Source organism: Odontomachus brunneus, unplaced genomic scaffold, assembly GCF_010583005.1.
Source record: "Odontomachus brunneus isolate Ranch 3 - 2012 unplaced genomic scaffold, Obru_v1 Obru_scaffold_260, whole genome shotgun sequence".
NCBI lineage: Eukaryota > Metazoa > Arthropoda > Insecta > Hymenoptera > Formicidae > Odontomachus > Odontomachus brunneus.
In genome coordinates, this window is record NW_022639710.1 from 344,109 (window position 1) to 354,245 (window position 10,137).

Consider the following 10,137-nt stretch of genomic DNA (forward strand, 5'->3'; position numbering starts at 1 on the left):
ATATGATAATTTCTTAAATTCTTAGAGTTGGGAAATTTTTTAAATAATTTGTACGCTTCAATCTTAGCCTTAACAATGTTGGTGCATTGGTTATCCCACCAACAAGATGGGGGTCTTCTGACCATTCCAGAATGCCGTGCCTGTTTAGCACCAGCATGCAGAAGAGATGCGTTAAATATGTTTAATAAGTTCCTCATATGAGGCCAGAGGATTGATAATATTTACATGTGAAGAAATATCCTTACGGAGAGGAGCCGAAATTTCATCCAGTCTGTCTGAAAACATGTGCCAATTAATTTTTGAGGTAACATAATGTGGTCTACAGAGTATTTTATCAGGAGCTGTGAGATTAAACAAAATGTGAATAAGAAAATGGTCACTACCATGTTTGTTATCGAATACATGCCATTCAAGCATAGTCGCCAGCGAGTGAGAAATTATGGATAAATCTGGGGAGCTACAAGAGCCGCCGTCCAAGGATGACCAGGTAGGGGAACCATCATTCATGATAATGAGATCAGAATTAGTGATAGCATCATAGATGACATTACCCATGATATTTGGATGAAGAGTTGAATAACTCCAAGAGCCATGCAAAGCGTTCATATCCCCGCAGATAATGACATTATGATATGTTTCTAGATGATTTATAAGATTAATCCAAATATCACGAGTGGCTGCAGAGGTGCAATTCGAGGACAGAGGAGGATTATATATTGAAAATAGATGGAAAGTTTTACCGGCACAGTTAAATTTGATTCCACAAATGTCTGTTTCCAAGCGCATATGAGCATTACGAACTAGGAATGAATCCATAAGTTCAATCTTAAGGAAGCTGACATCTTTTCTGATTAGTATGGCACATCCACCGCCGACTCGAGATCGGGAGCGGTGCACTTGGACACGGTGCATTTGGACACAGCCTATCACAGCACCGTATGATTAGAGACATTTGTAGGGTCCCTTGGAACAGCGACTTGTGATTGGACTGTGTCCAATTGCCCCGTGTCCAACTGATATATACCCCTCGAGATCTGTTGGCGGATATGATGTTGTAATTATTAAAAGTTATTTTAGAGTCATCCGACAGCCATGTTTCACTTAAGCAAATGAAAATAGGCAGGTTATCCATTTTCTCAATAAAATTGAATAGGTCACACTCTCTGGCCCTAATAGATCTGCAATTCCACTGAATAATCGAAAACTGTTTGTCAGACATCTTAATTACGTCAGCCCAGAAAAAATTTAAAGAGAACTAAAAGATATTTCAGGGGATAAGGAAGATATAATTGAATTAAGTTGAATTGAAATAGCTGAAAGTTGTGATTGCATGCTAATGTTATCAGTGGAAAAAATAAGGCTTTGAAGTAACGAATTGAAAGAAGATGCTATAGTTTTGAGATGGTTAGTTTGAGAAGTATCATTGGTGGATTCAAAACTAGTTAAGGAATGAGGTTGAGGTTCCTGGTTGGTGGATAGTTTAGAAGGAGGGGAAGGGATAGAAGGGGGACTTTCTGGGAGAGAGAGAGGAGGCTGAGAGTTATGCTCCAACAGGGCAGGAGAAGAAGTATAGAAAGAAGGGAGCCTCTTAGAATTAGAGTTATTATTATTATTATCACCCGACCAATTAACGCCCGAAGACAAAGAGTTGGTAATAGAGGAAATCGCTGAGGAAGAAGAGGATTTGTTATCCTTAGTTATATTCTTTAGATCTAACTTACCTCCCCTACGCAATCCAAGATTAAAAATTTTGGATTGTGAGGGAAGAGGAGGAAAATCATTAGAGTTAAACTAATTACTACAATTAGAATCAAAAGTAAATGAACCGCTATTTGTCTGAGAAGGATAAAAAGCATTTAAGAATGAGCCAAAAGATGGAAGATTGTTAGTAAAAGTTGTCTTAAAATTGTACCAATCTTCTGGTATCTCATTGGAGTACTTTTTATAGGTATTAATTGCGTCTGAATTGCTAAGACCAAGTTTGGCCATAATGATTTTAACTTTTTTAAATTCAATAAAGACTGGACATTTCAAACTGTCAGCCGAATGATCAATAATTTTGTACCTTTTCCTGATGCAGTTAACACACTTGCGCACCTGCTCCCCACACTCAGCACCCGAATGACCTTCGCCTGCGCATTTAGGACAAATAGCCTTCTGTAGAGCACTTCTACACTGATCCGCAATGTGTCCGAACCGCAAGCAGTGATTGCACCTTATCACCTTCTGAACATAAGGTCTTAGTTTAATGACCTTACCATAAAACGAGGCTTCATCAGGGAAGGTGTATCCCTCGAAAGTTAGCAAATACGTAGGGCGTCTCTTTCTCCGAGGCGGAACACTTGGTTGTTGCTCATCATTAATATTGTTATTAATACACTTAACGGAATATAACTTGGGCCACACCCCAAACCATCCAGGAGGCGGCTTAAGTTTGTCCATAATCTCGTCCTCCGATTCAAAAGCATCAAAGTCCCATGTAATACATTGGCGATGTACCTTATAGTTGGGTATGTACGACACCCAACTGGAATGTGTGAACAGAGAATCTCTGTGTTTGAGAAATTTTTTAATGATATCATTAGCACATTCTCATTTAGTGAATTTGACAGAAAACTTGTGTGAACCCACATTTTTGAGATCATAAGTATAATTCCAAATGTCGCCAAATTTTTGATAGGCAACTTTGCCTAAACGTATTTCACTAATGTGTGGGATATCCTTGTTATCCATAGATTTCCTAGAGCAGACATATCCTTCAATGCGGACCTCATAAGGACCCTTATGTCCTACTGGATAGATATTCTTCATTAGTTTGTTTAGGTGTGGTGGGATATCATTCAGCGATTTCTTCACTGAGCTCGAGGAGACAACCGAGGAATCCGTACTATTTACGTTGTTTAATTGCGAATTAGCAGCGCTATCCAATTTCCTTTTATGTGTTAGTTTAGGACGTAGGATAACATTATCTGTTTTGGAAATCGGGACATTGTCCGTTATGTCCATATCACATTGCGTTGTAACAATAAGCGGTTGTGACGTCATCATTAATGGTGAGCGATCACCCGAATGAGACACTATTTACTTAACAAGTAGAGACTGCGAAATACGTCGAGATAACACTTATCGCAAAACACCAATATATAAGGAATTTACACACAAGTGTAAATCCTTTCGTTCGCTATGAAAACAGCGGATATTAAATCACATTCACGGCGGAACCGAAATCTGAGATGCACAGACTCAAGAGTACCAACGTAAACTCCCGTTATCTCAAAACGATCGGCCGTAAACACTTGGTCTGTTCTTTCGCTCTGCACTGCTGCACTAGTGCAGCAGTGCAGAGCAAAAGAACAAACCAACTAATTATCACATAACCATGTTACTATTTTGAAGTTAAACATTATTACAATCTATTTCCCTAGATTTCCTACTTTCCGCGAACACATTTCATGGCAAACTAATTCACGTGAAAAGTTTCATGTTTTCATGGTTTACATGATACGGTGGAATCGTATAGTTCACGTGAATCTTTTTACTTTTCACGATTCCGCCCTAAGGGAAAGTTACATGATGCTCTTAATAGCGAATTCGGTTACTTATACTAGTGCATACTGAGTGCGCATTAAGGCTTGTTCATAGTATGTTATTATATTTAAAGATTGTCTTAAATAAATTATCAAATATTTTTAACGATAATATGATATGTACAACATCCGCACGAATCATTTTATTAGTTAAAATGTTTTTAAATATGTACTTAAGACACAATCTTAAATATAAGAATGTACTGTAAATAAGTCTTAACGCACACTCAATGCGCACTAGTGCAAGCTGCTGAATTCACTATAAGTTAATTCTGAGGACTATTTATCCCTTAATAACTGGCCATGTTCCATGTACTAAATCGATTTCAATTAATGACATTTTTTATATTATTTGATATTATTATTAGACTCTCTCTCTCTCTCTCTCTCTCTCTCTCTCTCTTTCTCTCTTTCTCTCTCTCACACACATACAATTTGTATAAAGGCAATACTGATATATTACTGATGGGTGTATATCAGTTGGACACGGGGCAATTGGACACAGTCCAATCACAAGTCGCTGTTCCAAGGGACCCTACAAATGTCTCTAATCACACGGTGCTGTGATTGGCTGTGTCCAAATGCACCGTTCCCATTACTGATTAGGACCTGACGTCAGACATACGACGATCCAATAGCCAATAGGAAAATTTATTTTCTAGGGATAGTACATCACTAGCTAGTAACCTTAAAAAGTGTAATCTTGATGCATCCACGAGATGCATTCAGCTACATCTGTTGCAAATAAAAAAATGCAACCGTGAAGTTGCACGCGTGCGAGCAATATGAATATCATATGAAGGCAAATCCGTTTAGTGATCTTATATCTACAATACAACTTTAAATAAAAATGTAAAAGTATTACTATTTATTATTGAAATTGATTATAGGTTTGTTCGCGTCGCGTCGCATTCTCTAAATTGCTCCTATTCGCTTCAGCGCACTCTGATTGGTCCGCGTGGTAACGTGAACCAGAGTGCGTTGGAGTACGTTGGGGTATGCGACGCCAAACAAACCTTATATGAAATTAATACATATAAATTAATACATATATTTTTTTTGGTTTTGCACTAACAATAATAAGCACGTGCATGCAGTTCAGTATATATCTTTAGGAGTTCACGTCGTGATTGTACAATGCGATTCATTGCGCTCGCACGCGTATCCCCATCACGTCGTGCAGTATGATGGTAGCACCGTGTGCGCATGTCGTGATACTTACGGCATGATTGTATATTGCGATTCATTGCGCTCGCACGTGTGTCCCCATTACGTCGTGCTAGTGTCCCTAGAATACAGAGTCTGGCCATTCGGGCCGGATTCCCTCAAAATGGCGTATGTCATGAGTGAACAGCGGAAGTTTCCTAGTCGTTTCGTAGTGGTTTTGACTAAAATAGATATCAAGAGAGTAAGTAATACAGTAAGATATTTTATATTTTCTTTTATTATTGTAATAAACATAAAAGATACCACTAACATTATATAACTCTTTAAGAGTATAAAATAATATACACTAGCTAGTCGCTCTCTAAGCTCAAAATGCCAACAACATTCGTAACTGAGTTGGTTTTAAAATATTACTGAAATAAATTTCACTAAATAAAACTAATTACAGGATACATATAATGCCTTCCTGCTGTGTAAGAAAATGTTCCAACTCTTCGAAAAAGGGTTTTTCTATGCATCGCCTTCCACAAAATATGGAGCGAAAGAAGCAATGAATTGCGAATATTGGTAGGGATTTCGACTTGTCCAAAATATATTTTATCTGCGAGGTAAACTTTATTTTCTCTCTCTCTCTCTCTCTCTCTCTCTCTCAATACTCTTTGTGTTCTTAGTTTTTCATTTATATATTAAACTATATTAATATGCAATAGGCACATTTTCCAGCTGAGATGTGGGAAAAGCCACGTAGTGATGGCAAAAAGAAATTAAAAGAGATAGTTCCAACGATTTTTTTGGACAACGGATGTAGTCAAAATAAAAATGGTGCAACCTCTGTGCAAATGACATTGGTTCTGCTTCTTTACATGTAAGTTTAACATAAAATGTATGTTATATATTTGAATAAACTATATGTTGTTAAAAATATATACATTTATATTAAGTGTACAATAAATAATAAGGTTGTTTTATTTTAGACTGAAGATCATATTACTAATATTAATAATATAAATAATGAAAATTTCACCTGTAATTCTATCGACAACGTAATAGAATCGACAACGGACAATATTGATGACATCGAGAAAATTATGGAACAATCAAAAGAAATGAAATTAAAACTTCAGCAAGCAAATTTAATTATCAATAAATTAGATAAGTCAAAGAGGATGCTCATAAAGCGTGTAAAATGACTGATGTACAGTAATAGAAAATTAACGGAAGAGAATCATATCCTGAAAAATATTAAGAACAATAAGAAAATATTTAATGATGATCAAATTAAAGTTCTCCATCAGTCTGCACGAGGTTGCAAATGGTCAAACGCTACAATCAGAAAAGCACTAAAATTAAAATTGTCATATGGTAATAGCGGTTATGAGGAATTATTGAATCAGGGCATTCTTTTACCAGCGCAACGAACACTTCGAAGAAAATCCGAGGGTTTTGATTTTCAGCCTGGCATTTGTGAACAAGTATTTGACATCATAAAACAACGAGTTGCTGAATTTACGGATGATCGAGAAAGAGATTGCATGCTGGCGGTAAAATTATGAAGCGTTTTATTATGTATAGAATGCGTATATCGTGTAAACGAAGAGGATTACAAACTCGACAATACAGTAGTAAAACTATGGCAATGTATCATAGTGTTAAGTAATATGTTATGTTTATAAGTTGTGTTTATAAGAAATACATAGTTGTGTTCATAAAATATTGATATATTAATTATTTTATTTATGATAAATGCAATACTGAAATAATCTTCCTTTCCAATATTTCCCTTTAATTTATATTTTTTTAAACGGATGTGCATTCCCGCTGCATTTTTATTCGTTCCGCCATTGTGAGGGAACACAGATCTAAACCAATGAAAAAAGGTCTACGAATGGCCAGACTCTGTATTCTAGGGACACTACGTCGTGCGAGCAGCGTGATAGTAGCACCGTGTGCGCATGGCGTGATACTCACGGCGTCATTGTACAATGCGATTCATTGCGCTCTCACGCGTGTCTCCATCACGTCGTGCGGGACAGCGTGATAGCATTGTGCGGACACGGTGTGAGACGCACGCGTTAGGAAAATATGAGCTCGCACGAATTGTTATCTGGGTATATATAAGAACGATGATCACAATACCGCACAACTTGTACTATGGAGTTCACTTTTATAGTAAAAAGAAGTAATACACTTTTTGATAATAGAAATTACTATTACGATAGTAATCCTTTCTATTTGAATATGTATAGAAAGATGAAAATGAATAAATGAAAATAACTCCAATAGCATAAAATGCTGCAGAACATATTGGGATACTTGACGCCTAGAATAGCTCTAGGATGATTCTGGAATATCCTGTGTTATTTGGGAACTAATTAATTTAAAATGGCAAGATACTTTTATGTTATTATCTTTAGTAAAAATATTTTTTATACAAAATATATAATTATAATGTTTTTACAAATTAAGTAATGTATGAATGATAGCTTATAATCTCTGCGTACAATTAAATACCTATAATTGCTTGGAAATAATAATTTATATTTCAGCTATATAATATTTCAGCAACATATATAACAGCTATATAACATTTAGTAATATCCCAGATAGCCACCTGTCTATGAACTTGCCGTGAAGTTGCTGAGAACCGTTGAAGCAACTGTTTTCGAAAAAGTAGGAACAAGGTGCTTTTATTGGGAGTTTGCATTAATTTTAAGGGATTTTTTTTGTAAAAATACGGCTTTATTGTAAAAAAATGGTTACAAATTGATCATTCAAAATATTGTCCATCGCTAGCTTTTCCCATCTTTCTACTTTTTCCCATCTTTCTGGTAATAGATGGATTCCACGTCGAAAGAACGACACATCTTTTGAGGCTATCCACGAATCGACTCATTTTTTGGTATTCTCATAAGAATGGAAGCGCTGTTCAAACGGATGGGACCCGATTGACCACGATACGATTGGACATAGATTGTAATGATTGGTTCGACCTAGTAATTCACTAGATAATTCTTTTCATCGGTTGGTTGTGTCCAATCGTACCGTGGTCAATTGGGACGCTCCCGTTCAGACAGGCCATGAGTCATCGATCGAAATAGGTGGTAATCGGGAGGACCAATATCTGGAGTATACGGCGGGTGTGGTAGGACATCCCAGTTAAGCGCTTTTAATGTTTCCTTGACCGGTTTCGCAACATGTACCCGAGCGTTGTCGTGCTGGAAAATCATTTTGTCGTGTCTTTTCGCGTAATCTGGCCGTTTTTGCTTCAATGCTCGGCTCAATTGCATCAATTGTTGTTGGTAGCGTTCCCCAGTGATGGTTTCGTTGGGTTGGAGTAGCTCATGATATATTACACCCAGCTGATCCCACCAAATACAAAGCATGAGCTTGGCGCCATAAATATTCGGCTTTGCCGTTGATATTGATGTTTCGCCTGGCCTGCCTGATTTTCTGCGCTTCGGATTATTGCAGAGTATTCATTTTTCATCACCCGTTGCGATACGATGCAAAAAACTTTTTCTTCTGTGTCTTTGAAGCAACAATTCACAGGTCATTTTGCGCCTTTTGACGTCCCTCGGCTTCAACTCGTACGGCACCAAATTTCTTTGCTTTTGAATCATTTCAATGGACTGGAAATCGTTGATCGATCAACATTTAATGATTCTGCAAGTTCTTCTTGCGTTTGACTCGGGTCTTGATCGACCCAGCGAGAACGCTGACGTCGATTCGACGTCTAACCGACGTCGGAGAAGTCTAAGTTACGTCTAGTCTAAATGTACATCTAGAAAATAGCAATTTAGACGTCTTCTATTTTGAGCAAATTTTAATGTTTTAGAATCCATTCACAATATATTGATCATTAAAAGAGAGTTTTCGAAAAAGTTTAAAATTTCGGGATTTTATTTTGTCGATTATTTACAATCTCTCTAGACGTCTATTCGATGTCGAATCGACGTCTGCGTTCTCGCTGGGTATATATATAAGCCAATCACATCCAGTACTTTAGTGCTATGGAGCGTTCGTAGCATTTAACTCTAGTCATGATACAACGTTTGTCTGACTACAGTAACCGTCAATCCATTACGTAATCTACACACAGATGTACGAACATTTACTCTCCACCATCGACTCATCGCAGAAAACAATAGAAAGTGAATAACAGTGAACAGTAGACAAAGAAACAATTGTCCTTGGCCTACATATTTATTATAACATGGCTGATATTCCAGTAAGTACATAAACTTATTTTTATTATTGTTACATTCCTGTTTTATTGTAAATACAAACATGATGTACAACATAACCTCCCATCTCACTTATAGAAGTTTTATATTAATACATGATAATTTGGCCAATAATAACTATTGTCTTTCGTGTAAGTAATAAAATTACTATTTATCATTCGCCAATGTATCATAGTCATAATATAAAATTTCTATAAGGGCTGTCCAGCACAGACCTCAAAATGTGGTCACCTAGTAAATACAATACATATTACAATATTACATATTACATATTACAATACATATTACAATATTACATATTACATATTACATATTACATGTAACTTAGTTATATGTTGTAACATTGTATTTAATGGGCATGAAAACATCCAGAAATGGAAAAAAAACTTAGTATTCTGTATATTAATTCGCATAACCATGAAGTTATTAGATGTACAACTTTGCTTCCGCCGTTTTCCTATAGACTATGGCTTTAGCGGTAAGTGGTGGTCGAAATAAATAGATCATATACGTCATACAATAAACTTGGGCATCTGTCAACATAACCCCATAAAAACATTAGTCGATTTGTGTCTGCATCATAAAGTTATTTTCGATTGAAAATGTCAGTTTACGAGTCAAATGCTCGTCATTTGCGGGAGGTTTTAATTTTCTGCTTCAATATGAAGAAATCTGCAGCTGAGGCTCATCGAATGCTCTGAAATTAATTATGGTGAAGCCGCTATTAGTGAAAGAACGTGTCGTGAGTGGTTTCAACGCTTCAAGAACGGTGATTTTGACGTCGAAGAGCGGCATAGCGGTGGAAGAGAGAAGGTTTTCGAAGATGCAGAATTGGAGGCATTACTTGATCAAGACTCGTGTCAAAATCAAGAAGAATTGGCACGATCATTGGGAGTGACTCAACAAGCCATTTCAAAACGCCTCAAAGCCATGGGAATGATTCAGAAGCAAGGAAATTGGATGCCGTACGAATTGAAGCCGAGAGATGTTGAACGGCGTTTGTTTGCTTGTGAACAACTGCTTGAAAGGCAAAGACGGAAGGGATTTCTGCATTGCATTGTGACTGGAGACGAAAAATGGGTTTATTACAATAACCCCAAGCGCAGAAAATCATGGGGAGTTCCCGGCCATGCTTCCAC

The 10,137-nt window shown here is 36.8% G+C and overlaps 1 long non-coding RNA gene across 2 annotated transcripts; it reads left to right on the forward strand.

The window, feature by feature from the left end:
* Positions 1-4,922: 4,922 nt before the first annotated feature.
* LOC116852885 lies at positions 4,923-5,971 on the forward strand. 2 transcript variants are annotated; one of them, XR_004379869.1, is made up of 4 exons: positions 4,923-4,995; positions 5,203-5,362; positions 5,465-5,619; positions 5,729-5,971. It is a non-coding gene; the product is annotated as an uncharacterized LOC116852885 (long non-coding RNA). The 2 variants fall into 2 exon arrangements; XR_004379870.1 differs by having other exon boundaries at positions 5,478-5,619.
* Positions 5,972-10,137: the final 4,166 nt, after the last annotated feature.